The 21,714-nt window shown below is 38.3% G+C and overlaps 1 pseudogene; it reads left to right on the top strand.

Moving 5' to 3' along the window:
* The first annotated feature begins 357 nt into the window (after positions 1-357).
* Positions 358-1,502, top strand: LOC114026576 (annotated as a pseudogene).
* Positions 1,503-21,714: the final 20,212 nt, after the last annotated feature.

The raw sequence follows: 21,714 nt of genomic DNA, 5'->3' as shown, positions 1-21,714 counted from the left end.
GCATCCACCTGCAGCTGCAAACTCACTCAGCCTCCCTTCCCTAGCCAGCCGCCTCCTCCTCCTCCTCCTCCTCCTGCCCTCCACGTGGCCCAGCAGGGCCTGCCTAAAGAGCCTGGTGGCTCTGCCCTGGGCAAGTAGGGAGGGGGCGGGCTTCCCCGGAGATTGACCACGGGGCGTGGGGGCGGGGCTTCTCACCCTTAGAGATCTGGGGTCCGGTGGGGCCAGTCCAAGCGCTAGGCTCGGTTCCCCTCTCGTCTCTGTTCTGTCTTCCTCACGTTCCCCGACCGCCTCACGGCCTCTTCAGGCTCAGCTCCATCTCCAACTTGGAAAGGGCAACCCGCCAGAGCCAGAGGCAAGATGCTGTACAAGTTGGTGGTAATGGGCAACTGTAACGTGGGCGAGAACACGCTGACCATTTGGCTAGTCAAGAAGTGCTTTGTGACTGACCACGAGCCCACCACTCTGAAGACTCCTACCACACCCAGTTAGTGGTGGATGTCCAGCTCCCCGGGCAGTGAAGCGCACCAGAGCCAGAGCCAGGAGTTCATGCGCTGGGGGCAGGGCTTCTTCTGCTTCTACGTCTACGTAGGGGATGACATCAAGACCTTCGTAGATGTGAACATCTTCTGGGACGAGCTGTGGAGGGTCAAGGGCACTGACCGCATTCCCCTCGACCTGGTGGCCAGCAAGACCGACAAGGCCAACTGCCTGGTGTCCCTGGCGCTGGGCCAGGAAGCGGCCAAGACCTTCAGGCTGCCTTTCTTGGAGACCTCGGCCAAGACCCGGCAGAGCGAGGAGCATTCCTTTCATGAGCTGGTCCTACATATCCGGCGGTCCCAGCTCCAGGAGCTCAAGGGCCTCCCTAATCCTGAGCAGAACCAGGGCTGCGGCCTGTGAGCAGGAGCACGCACTCTCCCTGGTCCTGCTCTGCAAACCATCCTTGGGAACACCGCAGCCTCTCCCAGCCCCTCCTCCGCCTCCAGGCCTCCATCTGGACCTGTCCTTCGGTCTCTTCTTCACTGGACTCCCCTGGGGCCACGGCCCTGCTGGGCCTCACCAGGATTTCTCCAGGAGCCTCTTGGTGGGACTCAACAGCATTTCTCCACTCAGGCTTTTTGGATTTTTGCTTGTTTTGTCCTTTGAGAAAGAATGGCTACCTCACTCCTCAGTATCCTGACCAGACAAAAAAAGACTCCCTCCCTCCTCCTGTCAGCAGCCTCCCCTGGCCTCTCTGGCTGCCCAGGCCCCACAGACAGCCCATCCCCTGGCCACTTTTCGCCCCATCTGGCACCATCGTCTTCAGCAGCCACCTCTCTCCTTCTAGGGACAGTGAGTGGGCTTTTCCTTTCACAGGAAATCATGCTCCCGCAACAGACACCCTGACTCTAGACACCAGGGCACTAATGATTCTCCATCCTGCCCCTGGGCTTGGTGTGTTTCCTGTCTGGGGCCAGGTCATACCAGCTCTAGGTGTGCCCCGAGGACCTTGTCTGTGGTGTTGATGAGGAGCCCTGCCCTGAAGTGGCCGCCATTCAGTGCTCCCCAAGACCAGACTGGAGGGGGTGGTTTTTTGTGTCACTCACATTGAGTGTGTCAGTGTAGACCTTAGTCCTAGACTTGCATGTCATCCCAAGCACTTGTCCTAGCAGTGAGGGTGGGGGAGTGGAAAGTAGGTCTGTCTCCTGCCAGGAGGAAGCCTTGGGTGAGAAGTGCCACCAGTGTTACTCTGATTGTTATGTTTCACTGGGCTTGAATTTTTGGGAGGTATGCAGCAAGATTAAGTGACTTACCCAAGGTCACACTGGATTTGAACTCGGGTCCTCCTGACTTCAGGGTGAGTGCTCTATCCACTGTACCACCCAGCTGCCTCTAACTGTCGTGTCTTAGCAGCAGCTAAACCTTTACCTTTAGACCTTATTGTGAGCTGCACTGTCTTGTTGCCTCTGAGAAAAGTGGGACTGGGGTGGGGAGCAGTCCATGAGTGTTCTCAGCAGAGACCCCACAACTGTAGGTCAGGTGGGGTCTGTCCACTTAGGAGCCCTCTGACCTGGGCATCTCTGTGCCACCTTGGGGAACACTGCTACAAAGGCAGGTGGGCGATGCTCCTGTTTCAGTTGAGACTATGAGGGATTCTAAAGCTGCTCTCCAATGCAAAGGTTGTCTCTTTTTCTTGAGTTCTAGGACTTATTACAAATAAAGGTTGTTGGTTTGTTTATTGGAAAAAAAAAACTGCTTGACTTGACCTCTATCGCCTATTTGTTTAAGAATTTTTGTCTGGCCATAACTATGAAAGGTACCTGATCTCATTGTCTTTTGAATATTTTCATGCTATAACTATTCATAGTTTAGATAGCTAGTTTGACAGAAATATGTATTTGTGTGTGTATATATAATGAGAAAGAGAGCTATGGAATGATATATAAGATGATGGTTTAAATCTAATTTCTGTCATACTACTTTCCAGATTTTCCAGTATTTCTTAACAAATTCAGAATTCTTCCACACATAATTTTTGTCCTTGGGTTTATAAAACACCAGGTTAATGAGTTTTATTATTTATGATAATTCATTATATAATCTCTTCATTGATTTACTTTTCTATTTTATAACCAGTATGAATAGTTTTGATAGTTAATTGATTTTTTTAATATTAATTTGATATCCAGAAGTATTTCTAAACTTTTTTTTCCACCAAAGCAACTTTGTTATTTTGTCCACTTAGTAATTTCTTTGGTACAGTATCAAATTGGTAAAGTAATTTAGGTAGTAGTACCTTTTTTTATCATTTTATATGGCACAACCATTAATAATGAATGCCCCTCCAATTATTGGTTATTCTTTGGTTAAAAAAAAAAAGGCAGTTTGGAATTGTACTTGTATGTGTTTAGTGTACCTTGGCAGATTGGGTTTGTTATTATGTACATTTTAAAGTATTTTTAGTGGGACTTTCCTTTCTATTATTTCCTCTTGGATTTTGTTATTGCAGTATAATTGCTGGTAATTTGGGGGGATTTATTTTATATCCTGCTACTTTACTGAAGCTTAATTGTTTCAGTTAAGTTCTTTGATGAATTGCTGGGGTTTCTAAGTAACTAATCATGTCCTTAGCAAATAGAAATAATCCTGTTTCCTCCTTGTCCATGTTTGTAACTTAAAAGTGTGTGGCCTTATCCCTGTTTTCTCTAGTATAGCTAGCACAATGTTGAGTAAAAGAGGAAAGGAGTATTCTTGGTTTACTTTTATATTTGTTGGAAAATTTTTAATATTTTCCAATTGCAAATAATGTTTCTTTGTTTTTAGATTCATATTTATCATATTTTAAAAGAATGCTTCTATGTCTATGCTTTTTGGAGTGTTTTGTGTTATATTTTTTCAAAGGTTTTTTTTCTACATCTTATAATTATTTGGTTTGGGGTGCTTTTTAGAAAATTAATTATGTTTCTTGCTTCTTAAAGTTGAGCCATCCTTACATAACTAATTAGAAACCAACTTGGTTATGGTGAATACATGTATTCCTGTAGTTACTTTTGCTAAGATTTAATTTAAAATTTTTGTAACAGTTCATTATTGATATAGATCCATAGCTCTTTTTTTCCTTCACTAGTTTAGGTTTTAGTGCTATATTTGTTTCATAAAATGAATATTTTGAAAATAATTTTTGTGTCATAAATATAAATTACCATGAAAACGTTTGATAAAAGTTACCTACATATTGATTAGGACCAGGAATTCTTTTCTTTGCCTGAAGGGGACAGAGATACATCATTCCATCACAAGTCAGTCTGCTCACTTGACCTTTTCTAACTACTGGGGACTGAGAAAGACACTTTACCTTCCTGAGTCCCCTACTAATCTTTAGGCCTATTCTGCCTGCAGGAAAAGGAGAAAAATTCCATTCTATTGGTTCCCTACACAGTTCTCCTTGCCTGAGATGCTTAATACAGTGAGAGGATTCTACCCTGAGGCTAAAACCCTAGGGATGTTGATAATTCACCTGATATTCATTAGTGATTAACAGACTCTCACCCCATCACATCCTCCTCCTTCCAGTGATTTGGAACCCCTGGTTATTATCATGCAAAGGTGGTTCTCCATCACCTACTGCCTTCTTTATTCCCATTCGCTTTGACACAACCCAACCCTTATTTTCTACTGTCTGTTTTGCTGTGCTCTATGGAATGCTTGTTCTGTAAGTAGCAAATGTGCTTTCATCTTGAATATATTCCTTTTCCACTTCCATCTTCTGGCTTTCATTGAGAATTGACTCCTTTCTGAAGGAGTCTAACATAAGCAACCTAGCAATCCTTCCTGAATAGGTTGCATGTGATTATCACAATAGATACATGAAAAGCCTTTAACAAAGCAGAACACTCATTTGTGCTTTGTCTACAATGTCAATTCACTAGAAACTTTCCCAGTAAATACAGAGTGAAACAAGAATGTCATCTCACTTTCTTGCTGTTATTTAATGTACTCCTAGAAAGGCTAGTGGTAGCAATAATACAAGAGAAAGAAAATAAAGGCATGAAGTTGAACAGGGGGGACAAAACTTTCCTTATTTGCTAATCAATGGTTTACTTAGAAAATGCTAAGGAACCATTAAAAGAAAAAGATGATAGCTTAAAATAAAATCACAGGCTACAAAATAAACCCAAAAAAATCCAACAGCATTTTTATAAAATTAGAAAATCCAAGAAAAACAATAGAAAAGGAGTGCCTATTTAAATAACAACAAAATTCTAAAAAAAAAAAAATTGGGGAAGAATAGCAAAACAGTGGCTTGTCATGAAGCCAATATGGTGAATTAGAGGCACCCACCCAGCTGAACTTTCCCAAAATTCACCTCCAAACAACTTTAAAATAACAATTCAAATAAAATTTTGGAATGGCAGAGCCAACAAAAAGTTGGGCTGAGACATTTTCTGGTCTAAGAAAACTTAAGAAATTAGCAGGAGAAGAGTGTGATACTGGCGGGGAGGTCTGTTCAGAGTCCATTTGAGCAGTGGTAGCTTTGGGAACTCTCAGCCCAGAGATGGTAAAAGGTTCAGATGACTTGTCAGAAAGAAATTACAGGGGACCTTTTGTTGACCCTGGGTATAGGTGGCACTGATTGGCAACTCTGTTGTGCATACACAGTTCTGGGTTTCAATTCCAGGGCAGAGAGGAGTGCTGGTGGTTAGTCACAAGGGAACAGAGACCCTGCTCACAGTTCCAAAGCAAAGGAGCACTAGCACTTGTGGCTACAGTGGATCAGAGGCCCTTTCTGGGTAAAGACAAGAGCACAGAGCAGGAGAGCACTGACCAACTTCTCCTAGGATCACACTACTTTGTAAGCATCAAAAACTTTCAGATCCCCAAAACTATGAAAACAACAGCATGAAAAAGCATAAATCTTGAAATAGTGCCTCCCCACCCTAGGTGAATATAACCTGACTTTAACATAAAGTTCAAAATCAAGAAATAGACTAGGAAAATGATCTAATAACGATAAAAACAACAAAAGATTTTGACCATAAAAAGTTACAACAGTGGCAGGGAAGACCAAAACATAAGCTCAGAAGACAACAATGTGGAAAAAAAGCTACAGAAAAGCCTCAAAGAATAATGCTAATTGGACCCAAACCCAACAATAATTCCTGGACAAGTTAGAGAAGGATGATAAAGGAAAAATTGGGAAAAGAAATGAGAGTGATGGAAGAAAATTATGAAAAGAAAATTAACAGAAAAGAACTCTTTAAAAAGCAGAATTTGCCAAATGGAAAAATGGGTACAAAAGCTCACTGAAGAAAAGAGTTCCTTAAAAATTAAAATCAAGCAAGTGGGAGCTAATTACTCCATGAAACATAAAGAAACAATAAAATCAAATCAAAAGAATGAAAAAAAAGAAAATGTGAAGTATCTCATAGGATAAACACCTGACCTGGAAAATAGATCCAGGAGGGATCATTTAAAACTATTAAACTCCCAGAAAGTCATGGTTTAAAAAAAAAAAAGCTAGATATATTTCCAGAAATTATACAGGGAAACTGCCCTAATATCTTAGAACCAGAGGATAAAATAGAGGTTGAAAGAATCCACTGATCACCTCCTGAAACATATCCCAAAATGAAAACTCCCAAGAATATGAAAGTCAAGTTCTATAACTCCCAGGTCAAGGAGACAATATTGCAAGCAGCCAGAAAAAAAAAATTCAAATATCATGGAGCCATGATCAGGATCATACAAGATTTAATGGCTTCCACATTAAATGAGAAGAGGGTCTATAATACAGTGTTCCAGAAGATAAAGGAGTTAGGATTATAACCAAGAATAATCTACCCAGCAAAACTGAGTGTCATCCTTCGGAGAAAAATGGATATTTAAAGAAAGAGGTGACTTTCAAGCATTCCTTATGGAAAGACCAGAGCTGAAAGAAAATTTGACATTCAAATAGAAGGTTCAAGTGAAATATAGAATGGTAAACATAAAAGAGTAACATTAAGAACTCTATAAAGTTAAACTTTTAACATTTCTGTACTGAAAGATGATGCTTGTAACTCCTAAGAACTTTATCATTATTAGGGCAGTTAAAGGGAGTTTACATAGTCAGAGGGCATTGGTGTTAGTTGATTGTGTTAGAATGATTTCAAAAACAATGAAGGGGGGCGGAGCCAAGAAGGCAGAGTGAAAGCAGTGACTTGCTTGAGCTCTCTCCCAAACCCCTCCAAATACCTATAAAAAAATGGCTCTAAACAAATTCTAAAGCAGCAGAACACACAAAAACACAGAGTGAAACAAATCTCCAGCCCAAGAAAACCTGGATGGTTGATCGAAAAGGTATATCATGCCGGGTAGGGAGAGGAGTGCATTTAGGCATGGGCGCGCAGGCCGCAGTGAACCTGGAGTAGGCCTCAGAGGACTGAATCGCGGGCAGCTGTGGTGGTTTCCAGACTTCTCGACCCACAAAACACCAAAGACAACATGGAAGGTCAGTGGGAAAAGTCTGTGACTGAGGTGGTGAAAGAGAAGCTAGGTCTTAGTTGCCCCCAGGGCAGTGGCTGCCTCCTGAGCTTCCAGCCCACAGACTGAGGGGGAATCGAGTGGCTGATCAGAAAGGGATTGCAGGGATCTCTTTGCCAGTGCTGTGGCAGGAATGTTTTGCTTTGCCAGTGCTTAGATCTGAGTCACATTTCTGAGGGGTGGTCCTGGGGTGAGGAGGAGTGCTGGCATGGTGGAGCTTGTTGTGGCAGTGGAGAGGAAACACTTCGCCCCTTATCATACCACCTTGAGGGAACTGACACTTTTCAGGTCTCTACAAGTATCTCTGAAAACAGTTGTACAAACCCCCGAAGCTTGGGACGGTACATTCTCCACATTGGAAGCAGACTCTTGCCTCAAAAAAGAGTTTAAAACTCAAATGATTGGCCAGGATCATGAGTAAGCAGCGCAAAAAGAGTCAGACTATATTATCTTACTTTGGTGACAAAGAAGATCAAAACATACAACCAGAAAAAAACAACAAAGTCAAAGCTCCTACATCCAAAGCCTCCAAGAAAAATATGAATCAGTCCCAGGTCTTGGAAGAGCTCAAAAGGGATTTTGAGAAGCAAGTTAGAGAAGTAGAGGGAAAACTGGGAAGAGAAATGAGAGTGATGCAAGAAAATCATGAAAAACAAGTCAACAGCTTGCTAAAGGAGACCCAAAAAAATACTGAAAAAAATAACACCTTAAAAAATAGCCTAACCCAAATGGCAAAAGCAGTCCAAAAAGCCAATGAGGAGAAGAATGCCCTAAAAAGCAAAATTGCCCAGATGGAAAAGGAAGTCCAAAAGATAACTGAAGAAAATACTTCCTTAAAAATTAGAATAGAGCAATTGGAAGCTAGTGACTTTATGAGAAATCAAGACACTGTAAAACAAATTCAAAAGAATGAAAAATTAGAAAACAATGTGAAATATCTCATTGGAAAAACAACTCACCTAGAAAATAGATCCAGGAGAGATAATTTAAAAATTATTGGAGTATCTGAAAGCCATGATCAAAAAAAGAGCCTAGACATCATCTTTCAAGAAATTGTCAAGGAAAACTGCCCTGATATTTTAGAACCAGAGGGCAAAATAGAAATTGAAAGAATCCACCTATCTCCTCCTGTAAGAGATGCCCACAGGAAAACTCCTAGGAATATTGTAGCCAAATTCCAGAGTTCCCAGGTCAAGGAGAAAATATTACAAGCAGCCAGAAAGAAACAATTCAAGTATTGTGGAAACACAATCAGGATAACACAAGATTTAGCAGCTTCTACATGAAGGGACCACAGGGCATGGAATATAATATTCCAGAGGGCAAAGGAGATAGGATTACAACCAAGAATCACCTACTCAGCAAAACTGAGTATAATCCTTCAGGGGAAAAAAATAGACATTCAGTGAAATAGAGGACTTTCAAACATTCTTGATGAAAAGACCAGAGCTGAATAGAAAATTTGGCTTTCAAATACAAGACTCAAGTGCAACATGAAGAGGTAAACAGGAAAGAGAAATCATAAGAGACTTATTAAGGTTGAACTGTTTACATTCCTGCAGGGAAAGATGATATTTGTAACTCATGAGACCTTTGTCAGTATTAGGGTAGTTGGAGAGAAAAAAATTATATATATGTATAGGCTAGATAGAGAGATAGACAGAGAGCACAGAGTGAGTTGAAGATGAAGGGGTCACATCTGGAGAATAAAATTAAAGGGTGAGAGAGGATTATACTAGGAGAAGGAGAAAGGGAGAGGTAGAATGGGGTAAATTATCTTGCAAAAAAAACAGAAAAGAAAAGGCTCTTACAGTGGAGTGGAAATGGGGGAAGGTGAGAGGGAATGAGTGAATCTTATTCTCATAGGATTTGACTTAAGGAGGGAATAACATACACACTCAATTGGGCATGGAAATCTGTCTTACCCTACAGGAAAATGGGGGGGAAGGGGACAAGAGAGTAGGGGGATGATAGAGAGGAAGGCAGATTGGGAAAGGGGGTAATCAGAAGCAAATACTTCTGAGGAGGGTCAGGGTCAAAAGAAAGAATAGAATAAATGGGGGGGCAGGATGGGATTAAGAGAAATAGAGTTAGTTTTTCACAGCATGTCTACTACGGAAGTGTTTTGCATAACTGCACATATATAACCTATATTTAGTTGCTTGCCTTTTCAATGAGGGCAGGTAGGAAGGGAGGAAGGGAGAAAATTTGGAACCCAAAGTTTTAAAAATACAAGTTTAAAAAATGTTTTCACATGCAACTGGGAAATAAGAAATACAGGCAATGGGGTACAGAAATCCATCATGCCCTACTGGAAAATAGAAGGGGAAGGGGATAAGAGAAGGGGGGGGTAGAGACAACAGGGAAGGCAGACTAGGGGAAGGGGTATTCAGAATGCATGCCATCTTGGGGTGGGGGGAGGGGCGAGATGGGGTGAAAATTTGGAACTCAAAATCTTGTGGAAGTAAATGTTGAAAACTAAAAATAAATAAATTTATTAATAAAAACAATGAAGGGGATTGAGAAAGAGGGATGCACTAGGAAAAGGGGGTAAGGAGAGGTAAAATATGGAAAATTTTCAAACATAAAAGTAGCACACGACGAGCTTTTATAGTGGAGGGGAAGATGAAGGTAGCAACAGGCCATGTTCAAGCGTCACTCATCAGAATTGGTTCAAAGAAGGAAGTGTGTGCGTGCGTGTGTACATGTGTGCATTTGTGCGTGTGTGCATTTGTGCATGTGTGTGCACATGTGTTTATATACTCTGTTGTATTCTAGAAATTTAATTTACCCAATAGGGAAACAGAAAAGAAGACAAAGGAGGAGGAATGATAAATGGGCAAGGGAATTAAAGGAGGCAGTTGTTAGACATAATATAAACTTTTAATGAGGGACAGGATAAAAAGAAAGGAAGAGAAGAAGAAAATGGGATGGAGGGAAATATACGGTAACCATAACTGTGAATGTGAATGGGGGGAGCTCACCCACAAAGTAGAAGCAGGTAGCAGAGGGTATTAGAAACCAGAATCCAACAATATATTGTTTATAAGAGATGCACTTAAAAAAGAAAGTCACACACAGTTAAAGAAAGGACTGGAAGAAAATGTAATATGCTTCAGCTTAAGTACAAAAGGCAGGGGTAACAACCATGATCTCAGACAATGCAAAAGCAAAAATAAACCTAATTAAAAGAGATAACCAGTGAGACTACATTATGCTAGAAGGTACTATAGACAATGGAGTAATAGCAAAAAAAATTACAAGTTTCTGTGATAAATGCCTCATTTCTTACATACATACTGAGTATAGAACTGATTCAGATTTTAAAAAATAAGAGCCATTACCCAATTGAGAAATGCTCAAAGGATATAAACAAGCATTTTACAGAAGAAATCAAAACTATCTAGAGTCAGGAAAAAAAATGCTTTAAATCGCTATTGATTAGAAAAAGGCAAATCTTGGGTACCACCTCACACCTATCAGAAATGACAAATGCCAGAGGGGATGAAAGGAAGATAGGTACACTAATGAACTTGTTCAATCATTTTGGAGAACAATTTGGACTATAGCCAAAGGGCTATAAAACTCTGCATACCCTTTGACCCAATAATACCACCACTAGACCTGTATCCCAAAGAGATCAAAGAAAAAGGAAAGAACCTATATGTACAAAAATATTTTTTAGCAGTGTGTGTGTGTGTGTGTGTGTGTGTGTGTGTGTGTGGCAAAGAATTGGAAATCTGGATGTTCATCAATTGAGGAATGGCTAAACAAGTTGTGGTGTATGCTTGTGATGGAGCACTATTGTGCTGTAAGAAATGATGGGGGTGTTTCAGAAAAAAAAAAAAAAAACAAATGTGGCAAGACCTCTATGAACTGATGTAAAGTTAAATGAGAAAAACCAGAGATCACTCTGCACAGTAACAGCAATGTTGCAATAATAATCAACAATGAAAGGCTTGGCTACTCTGATCAATACAGTGATCCAAGACAATTCCAAAGGTCTCATGATTTAAAAAAAAAAAATCCCATTCCAGAAAGATACTGATGTGCCAGTTGAAGTATGATTTCTCACTTTTTATTTTTCTTGTTTTATGTTTGAATATGGTTAATATGGAAATGTGTTTTTAGAATTGCATATGTATAATTTATATCATATTGCTTGCCTTCTCAGTGGGTATGGGGGAATGTGGGAAGGAGGGGTAGAATTCAAAGATCAAATTTAAAAAAGAAAAGAATGTTAAATAATAAATTAAGATCTTAAAGAAAATTTGGGAATAAATTTACCAGAATTTATCCAATCCTTCTGTAAATTAAATTACAAAATGATCTTTAAAAAAAAGGTGTGGCTAGGCTGTGCCAACATAATAAAAATTATAGTAATACCAATATTAATTTAGAGTTTTAATGTGATAATCAACCAATATAAGTGAAATTTTACAGGTTTAGATAATATCAAACTATATTTGGAGGATTAGAAGTTCTAGAATATGAAGGGAAATAATAGAAAAAGATAAGGACAAAGGTAGAATAGCATTTATAGACTTCAAAATACATAGCTAAAATCATGAAAATCATTCAGTTTTTTATTTAAAAAATGAAAAGTAGACCAAAACACCAATAAAAATAGTACTCAATAACTCATTTTCTGATAAAGCCAAAACCACAAATTATGAGAACTCCCTATTAGATAAGAACTGTGAAGAAAACTAGAAAGTAATCTGGAAGAAATTAAGTGTATGCCAGAAACTTACAACATATTCTACAATAAATCTGAAAGGAAGAGAAGCTATCAATTGGGAGGGAGGGGGAATCTTTGTATCAAACACTTTTGATAAAGTGTGATGTGGAAAAATATAAGAATTTATCATAAATATTTATGGCAAAGCTTAAATGTTTAAATTATACATATATGTGTATTACATATATACATAAATATAAAATAAAAATGAAAATATCAATAACTACATGAAAAAATGCTCTAAATTCCTAAGAGTAAAAGGAATGTAAATTAAAACAATTGTGAGTCTTTTTCCTACACCCAGAAAGTTGGCAATTATGATAAAAGATGAAAATAGTAATAGAGAAACTTTGGGAAGACCAGCATACCAATATAGTTTGGTGGTATTGTGAATTTTGGTCTATTTGTCCTAGAAACCATTTGGCATCTTGAAAGAAAAGTTATTAGACCACTAGTATTTTGACATAACATTTTCACTGTTAAGTATAAGCTTACTTTCCAACTAAAGTAAAATTGAGTATCTGGGTCCAATAAAGTTTTAGGGACAATTCATGCAGAAATATAACCTTCTTAAAGAAAATTTTCTGCTAATTATGCAACCCAGTGAAGTTTGTCACATAGAATTAGGAGTTCCAAATGAGAGAAGTGGACTACAGTGATGAAAACCACTATATATTCTCAGAATGGTGGCAACTCCATACTGAAAGTAAGTTGGGTTTTATATGGTTGAGTATAAAAGACAATAGATGTAGAAATTCTTATTATTTTTGTCCAGGACCTCATACATTGAGCAAAGTCCATCATAAAAAAGGGGTTTTTTTTTAATGCTTAAAAATGCTTTGATGCTTAAGAACAGTATGAAATGTATAGTGCAATTATTATTGCTCTTTTTCAATTAAGGGGATTGATACCCAGACAGCTTAAGTGACTTGCCCAAAATTACACAACTAATAAATGGCAGATGTAGAACTTGATCCAGATATTCTGAATCCACATAATTTTCTTCTACAAGAAATTGAACTAGATATTTATTTACTGGCATTTTTTTTCATTTAATAAAAGGTTTTTAAAATTAACTTTGTTTAAGCTATGATATTTCTACTTCTGCATAGACACCAATTAATATCTAACATCAATGACTGGTGTAACAATCGTAATGTGTCCTCCACCAAAATAAATGGTAAAAAATAAAGTTTGTTATAAAACACTTTTGCCAATTTTCTATTTTTTCCTTGCCCTTCTAGTTTTTATTCTTAAACGTCTTAGGGATGATCTAACCATAGGGTTTCTGGCCAAGCTTTCTCTAAAGCTATTTTTCTTCCTTACTCCTCTTTCTGGTTTATGATAGTTTTCTTAATTTTCTATGACCCTCCACTAACATGAATTCATTTCATAATGCCTTATTGCCTTTGGTTTCCACATCACTCTGCTTGACAAGGAACATGTGTTTGTTGGTTTAGGATGGTTTCTAGGCTCTTTTGATTGCCTGTGTGGGGATTAATTTTCATCAATTCAGCTTTCCCAAGAAATGGTAACAATCTATGTCAAGTTCTGTTCCTTTATCCTCCTTCAAATTTTTGGTATCAGTAACTTAAGCAGGTCAGATTAAAATTGATGCATTTGTACACTACATCCTTTGTCTCATTTTTGTTCTTTATTCTAATTTGTTATTGGTTTTCATATATGAGAAGTCTGTGCTCTGAGTACACACAAGTGATTGGGAAATAATTCCTATGTCAGTAGCCAGTCACTTCTTTTGTTGTAGGATAAAGTCAATTACATTTTTCATCCTTTTATTCAGTTCTTGTTGATTTTTTGGCGGGGGAGGCGAGTTTAGATTTGTGATTTCAATGATGCGGAGAATTTACAATCAGAAAATGCACTCTACCAATGCAAATCAGCAACAGTTCATCAATTTACAGTTTTAGAAAGTTGCTTGGGGCACTCTCTGGGTTAAATTACTTGCCTAGGATCATGCAGGATATGTGTGTCTGAGGTGAGGCTTGAATGCATTCTTCTTGTCTTCACATCTGGCTTTGTAACCACTACATCATGGTGTATTTCTACAATTAATTAATATTGATTAACAACCAATATCAATCTACATAGAACTCTCAGTGGAATGATAGAGATCTCTATATTCTACTCTTTCCTCAACATATTTATCAGTAACTTGAATGAAGACAGAGAAGTTATGCTTATTATATATACAAATGACACAAGGTTCAGTTATAATGAAAATTTTCAATGTCAAAACTAAGTAGGGTTAAAAAAGTTATTGACAGGCTGAAATGAGCTGAAATTAGCAAGCTGCAGTTTCACAAATACAAATAAATGTAAACTCCTGCCGTTAGGTTAAAAAAAAATACAACCATACAATATAGTATAAGAACATAGATTTATGGCCCCACATGTGTAAAAGGTTTAGGGATTTTCATTCATTATGAGCCCAACTGTCATTTGACTGTCAACATAAACTTCAGCTTTATCAACGTGAATATAACATTTTTGTTTTGTTGTTGAGTCGCTTCAGTCATATCTGATTTTATATGACCCCGTTTTAGGGTTTTCTTGGCAAAGACTGGAGTGGTTTGTCATTTCCTTCTCCAGCTCATTTTATAGATGAGGAAACAGAGGCAAAGAAAGGTAAGTTACTTGCCCAGTGTCACACAGCTAGTAAGTGCCTGAGGCCAGATTTGAACTCATGAAGTTGAATCTTCCTAATCCCAAGACCAGTGCTCCCTCTACTGTACCACCTACCTGCCCCCAAGTATAATATTTAGAACAAAGGAAGAATGGTTGCATTGTACTCCATTCTGGTTAAGCCAAATTTGCAGTATTATGTCAATCTGAGTACTATATTTCATTTTAAAGGGATCTTGGTAATCTTACAGGGTAGAATTCAAAGATTTATAGCTGTAAAATGTAGCTTTCCTAACATTTTTGAAGAGCTAACATCTGAAAGAGGGATTCAACTCATTTGATTCCACTAAGATTAGTAGATAGAAGCTATAGGAGGCAAATTTGGACCAATACAATTTTTTTTCTCCAATAATAACTGGTTGCAAAATGGAATTGGTTGTCTTGTGAGGGAATTCTCTGCAACTGAAAGTATTCAAGCAATGGCTGAATCACCTGCTAGAGGGGTTTTAGAAAGAACCCTTATATGAGGAAGGAGGGTGACTCAAATGACCTCTAATATTCTTTCCAGTCTATGATTTTCCTATGTTATAAAAAACCAGATGCTTGCTGATGTCCAAAATTTAGATAAATGTTTGTTCCCTAGCTTAGGCTATTTAGTGGCAATTTAGCAAATTTCAGACCTTAAAGGAGTCTTTGAGATCATGTAGTCCAACATTTTCATTTTACAAATGAAGACATTGAGGTACAGATTGGCGAAATTTTAGTTTGAAGTCACATAACTAATTACTGGCAGAATTGGGACTCTGAGTTCAGTTCCCCAGTATGACATTACGGCAATTTGTTACTGGCTGAATGTGGCATGAGTCCAGGGGAGGTAGTGATGGTAAAGATGGGACAGAGATAAATATAAGAGGTAGGAAAAGGTTGTAATGCATGCTAGTAGTTTCCCCTTCAACTAATTTAACCCAATTCTTCTTTAATAAAAGACTTATTTGCTCTAGAAATGGCAAATCTAATTCAATTTGATTGAATTCAGTTCAATTAACATTTATTAAGAATTTCTACATGTAAAGCTATGCTAAGGAACGAGAATACAGAGACAAAAAGACAAAATGGTTTCTGGTTTCAAGAAGATTATATTCTACAGAATGGAATGCAACATGTAAGTAGCAGAGTGAATGTAACAGGATACTAGCCAAAAGGGGCCCAGTCTTTAGAGCATGCATAGACTTCCCTGCCTAATGCCAAACAATGTGGATATATATATATATATATGTGTGTGTGAGTGTGTGTGTGTATGTATGTATGTATGTATGTATGTATGTGTATATATATATAAGTAGACTTGCTATATATATATTATATATTTATATATGTTATATATATATAGCAAGTCTACTTCTAAGTGTGTTTAATGGAGGATCCTACCATCTATTTCAGAGAATATGCCAATATTCTGAGACTATTTCTTGTCTACTACATGTTAAAGAAAATTGACTGGTTACTAGAACTAGTACATATAAAAGGTTTTAACAGGTGAAATAACCTTCACTTCCATGCTGGAAAGAGAGGTACTTGCTGCTGCAAGTCTCCAGGTAGAGGAGGGGGACTCATTCAACTTCATACCCTGTTTCCTCAAATCCTAGATACATATGGATGTTATTTGTTGATTTCTCTTGTCTTTCATTCTCTTTGCTCTAAGGTGAAAGAGTGTTGGAGGTAAAACACATTAGGCTATGACCTTATGAGCTTCAAAAAGATAGAAGAGGCACCAGAAATTGTACTCCAGGCCAGAGTGTGCCAACATCAGAATTTCATAAGGAACACAGGCAAGTTTGAGGAGTTATCTCCAGGAGAGGAACAATCCGGTGACTGGGAAACCATGTCCTTCAGCAAATTATCTAATATTAACAACACACCTTATGGGGCAAATGTTCCTATCAGCTATATGACATTTGAGCCCACTATCCCCAGGGACATGGTTTAGGGGTATGTTTTTTTTTTTTTTTTACTTGGGTAAGAACCAATAGCTTTTCAGTGAATGTCCCTTTCTTAAAGGTACTTGATGTGAACTGGTTAAATTATAGTGAAGAAATATTAACTGGTCCAGTGGTGTGGGAGGGATACGCTGGGTAAGGGAGGAGATTATTTTTGTTTATTTGTATCTTTTAGGTACACTCTAAGTTCCAGATAAGCAGCCAGTCAGAAAACTTTTCATCAGCACACGGTCAGTAGACAAGAAATAGTCACAGGATACATAAGTCCCCAAGGATTAGAACCAGAGATGATAATGGTATATATATTCTCTCTCTCTCTCTCCCTCTCTCCCTGTCCCCCTTCCCCACATCATATAGATAGATAGATGTGTGCATGTAATATACATATATATATATATATATATATTTAAATTTTGAATAACACAAAACTGCATTAAGATTCTTGGAACAGTTCATATATACAGATACATATACACAAATAATTATGCAAAGTAACTTCAAGAGGCAGAAAGTGCATCTGGGAGGGAGTGAAGTCTTAAAGTCCTCAAGTAGGTACAACTATTAAATGTGATAACAACAACAAAAGGATTGTAGTCTTGGTCTGAATTTAAAACGTATCTTCCAAAAGCAACACAATGATGACCCCTCCAGGTTCTGTTCTTGTCAGATCACATCTGTAGTACTTTGTTTAGTTTTATGTAACACAGTTTAGGAAAGGCATTGATAAGCTAACAGAAGTTCAGAGGAGGCAGTCAAAATGGCATGGGACAAAAGTGTGCTGTAGCCAACTCCTACTGGCTCACGAGAACAGATTTTAAAATTATAGATGTGAACACTGGTACCTTGGGAATTGAAAAACAATGTAAATCAGGGTTTCATTTTTTGATCATTTAGACTTTTTAAAGGGATGGAGAAAATGTTAATAACACAGATTAAACTTAAGAGTGTGTTGTACATTTTACTTTCTGGAAAGATAATTACTAAATATTTTCTAACACATGCCTGGCATGGAGTCTTTTGTTTGCATCATACAAAGATATGTTGAAGGAGCTACTTGGCCCAAAGGAAAGAAAACATAGGGGAGACATGATCACTATCGTCAAGTATTTGAAAGATTGTCATGTGAAAGGAGGATTAGACTTGTTCTCTTTGGCCCCCAAGGAAAATTGTTCAAAATTCATGACTACTTTACTTAGAGGACTGACCAGTAACAGAGCCATATTTTTAAAGTAATCTTTAATCCAGGTCCTTTCTTTCTTCACCTTGCCTTCCATACTGTTGTCCCTGAACATCTTGAAGTCTCAAGACTACACACCGGTTTCTGAGGCCTGATCGTCTCACTGTGTCATAGAGAAATACTGTCTAGAAACTTGCTGGCGTTACTAATTAAACCTGCCGCAGGCAGGCCATTGCTCAGAGCAAACATTGGTCAACACTTCCTCTCCCAGCCACAGAGGAAACCCACACTGACTGGTATTCAGGAAAAGGACCTCCTGTTTCGAAGGATCCATTCAGGCTACTCAGTAATGCTATTTAGTGTTGATCTTCTCATTAAAATAGCAGAATTAAAAGACAAAAAATCGGTCTCAGTAGCTCAAAATAGCAGAGCAGTATAAAAAAATAATATTTTCCACAACTTTTGAAGATTGGGCACCTACCTGTACATAATCTGTTGTGATTTTAGAAAAATTTCCAAGGTAAAGTTAAATTAAAAAAAGAAGAAACTGGATTTCCTTTCTAAGTGTGAGTTGGTTAAAATATATACAATTTTGCTTCTGCCAATCAGTCTGTCATAAGGGTCCCCACATGTCCATCTGGCAATTTCTGCATGAAAACCGTTAACACATGAAACCCTTTAGAAACGGTGGGTGGTTTCTCGACTAAAAGAACCATACAACAAGTGTTACCCAGGCTGTTCCATGGAATACTTGTTTGGTCACACACATACTCTTACTTTGGAAAGGAAATATTTTTTCTAGTTTCAACATTCAGAGTCTTTGGTTACAGGGGATTTTCCAACCCACCATCATCTAAATCTTTGTTTTTTTTCTATTAATATTTTATCTTCAGTGGTATGGTCTACAGGATCCAGGAAATAAATTGAAAATTTTCTGGAAGAACTGGGTTCCTCAGAGAATTAATCTCAGGATATCAGTGTTGGCCCAATCAAATGGTTCCAGTCTTGGTCAATAAAGGTTGTACTGACTATTAGAAAGTTTCAATAGCATTTAACTATGATCTGTATGAAGGTTAAGTAGAATTATCTAACCAAGCTTGTTCAGACTTGACTTCCTCAGTCTGTAAAATGATGATTGCAAAATTTATCATCTAAAAGTCAACCAGAAAGCGTACTGATTTTGGAGTCAGAGGACCTGGTTTTGAATCCCAGCTTTGCCAGGGACTAGCTACCTAGCTTTGTGCAAGTCACTTTATCTTTTTCCTCATTGGTATAGTTTTGGAGGGATAATAGATGGGCTAAATGATCCCTGAGATCTTTCCCAGTTTTATAAACCTATAATTAACTAATTTAGCTGAAATCAGATGAATTACCTTGGAAGATATGCAGTCATATTATTATTATTCACAAAGTTGTGAATTTGAATTATTTAAGTGTGATGGTACGCTGCATCAGGAGACAACTTTAGCTGTTTCCATGGTCTAAGACATCAAGGATTGAAAAGAATATAAATAGTGCATTTTGAATATGAGAAACAGTGTTAACGATTTGTTCAAGGTCACCCAGGTAGGAAGTGGAATGACCTAGATTCAAACTCAGGTCTTCATATAGGCAGCAGCTAGCACAGTGGCTAGATCAGTGGACTTCAAGTGAGGAAGATGTGAGTGTGAATCCTGCCCTAGGAAGTTACCACATGTTTGACCCTGGATGAATTACTTAACTTCCCCAAACCTTAGGTTCCTTATCTGTAAAATGAAGATAATAATAGAAGCTACCTCAAATGGTTGTTACATGGATCAAATGAGAGAACATGTCTAAAGCATTTTATAAAGTTTAAAGTGATCTATCAGTGTTAGCTATTATTATTATTATTATTGTTATTGTTATTGTTATTTAATCCAGTTAGACTGTGTCTCAAGGATCAATCAATCATTCAGTAAATATTTATTAAGGGGTGAAGCCAAGATGGCGGAGTAAAAGCAGTGACTTGCTTGAGCTCTTCCCCAAACCCCTCCAAATACCTGTAAAAAATGGCTCTAAACAAATTCTAAAGCAGCAGAACCCACAAAAAGATAGAGTGAAATGAATTTCCAGCCCAAGACAGCCTGGATGGTTGATTGGAAAGGTATACCGTGACTGGCAGAGAGAGGAACGTAGCTCAGTGTGGGCTCACAGGCCTTAGCAAACCTGGAGCAGGCCTGAGAAGAATCATGGGCAGCTGTGGCAATTTCCAGACTTCTCAATCCATGAAAGCCAAAGGCAGCTTAGAAGTTCAGTAGGAAAAGGCTGTGTCTGTGGTGAAAGAGAAACCCTGGGTCCCAGCACTAGTCCCCGAACGTGGCCCCAGGGCAGTGGCTGCCTCCAGAGCTTCCAGGCCACAGACTAAGGAGGAATCAAGAATCAAATGGCTGATCAGAGGGGAATTGCAGGGATCTCTCTGCTGGTGCAGGATTCTCTTGCTTTGCCTGTGCTTGGATCTGGGTCACAGTTTTGGTGGCAGTCCTGGGGCGAGGAGGAGTGCCAGCTTGGTGGAGCTTGTAGTGGCAGTGGAGAGAGAATCCTCCTCAAAGTTCCAAGACAGAAAAGAGTACTTGTGGTCACTCATAGACCAGAGCACAGGCCAGGAAAGGAGTACACACCATGCCCTTGATCATAGCACCTTGGAAAAACTGAAAATTTACTGTATCTCTGAAAACAGTTGCACAAAACCTCTGAAGCTTGGGACAGTACATTCTCCACACTGGAAGCAGACCCCTACCTTAACAAAGAGTTTATATCTCAAGGAATTGGTTGGGATCTTGAGCAAGCAGTGCAAAAAGAGTCAGACCATAGAATTTTACTTTGGTGACAAAGAAGATCAAAACATACAACTAGAAGAAGACAACAAAGTCAAAGCTCCTACATCCAAAGCCTCCAAGAAAAATATCAATCAGTCCCAGGCCATGGAAGAGTTCAAAAAGGAGTTTGAAAAGCAAGTAAGAGAAGTAGAGGGAAAACTGAGAGTGATGCAAGAAAATCATGAAAAACAAGTCAACAGTTTGCTAAAGGAGACCCAAAAAAATACTGAAGAAAATACACCTTAAAAAGTAGCCTGACCCAAATGGCAAAAGAGGTCCAAAAAGCCAATGAGGAGAAGAATGCCCTAAAAAGCAAAATTGCCCAAATGGAAAAGGAAGTCCAAAAACTTACTGAAGAAAATACTTCCTTAAAAATTAGAATGGAGCAATTGGAAGCTAGTGACTTTATGAGAAATCAAGACAAATCCAAAAGAATGAAAAAATAGAAAACAATGTGAAATGTCTCATTGGAAAAACAACTCACCTGGAAAATAGGTCCAGGAGAGAGAATTTTAAAACTATTGGACTATCTGAAAGCCATGATCAAACAAAGAGGCTAGACATCATCTTTCAAGAAATTACCAAGGTAAACTGCCCTGATATTTTAGAACCAGAGGACTTAGAAGTTGAAAAAAATCCACCAATCACCTCCGAAAAGAGATCCCCAAAGGAAAACTCCTAGGAATGTTGTAGCCAAATTTCAGAGTTCCCAGATCAAGGAAAAAATATTATAAGCATACAGAAAGAAACAATTCAAGTATTGTGAAAACACAATCAGGATAACATAATATTTAGCAGCTTCTACATTAAAGGACTGCAGGGCATGGAATATAATATTCTGGAAGGCAAAGGAGATAGGATTACAACCAAGAATCACCTACCCAGAAACACTGAGCATAATACTTCAGGGGGAAAGTGGACATTCAGTGAAACAGAGGACTTTCAAGCATTGTTGATGAAAAGACTAGAGCTGAATAGAAAATTTGACTTTCAGATACAAGACACAAGAGAAACATGAAGAGGTAAACAGAAAAGAGAAATCAAAAGAGACTTATTCAGGTTGAACTGTTTACATTCTGCATGGAAAGATGATATTTGTAATTCATGAGTCCTTTGTCAGTATTAGAGCAGTTAGAGGGGAAAATCTATGTATAGATAGAAAGATAGATAGATAGATAGATAGATAGATAGATAGATAGATAGATAGATAGATAGAGGGCATAGGGTGAGTTGAAGATGAAGGGGTGATATCTGGAGAATAAAATTAAGGGGTGAGAGAGGATTATACAGAGAGAAGAAGAAAGGGAGAGGTAGAATGGG

The sequence above is a fragment of the Vombatus ursinus genome, unplaced genomic scaffold (assembly GCF_900497805.2).
Source record: "Vombatus ursinus unplaced genomic scaffold, bare-nosed wombat genome assembly UNPS02014841.1, whole genome shotgun sequence".
NCBI lineage: Eukaryota > Metazoa > Chordata > Mammalia > Diprotodontia > Vombatidae > Vombatus > Vombatus ursinus.
This window is presented reverse-complemented; position numbering and strand designations above follow the sequence as displayed.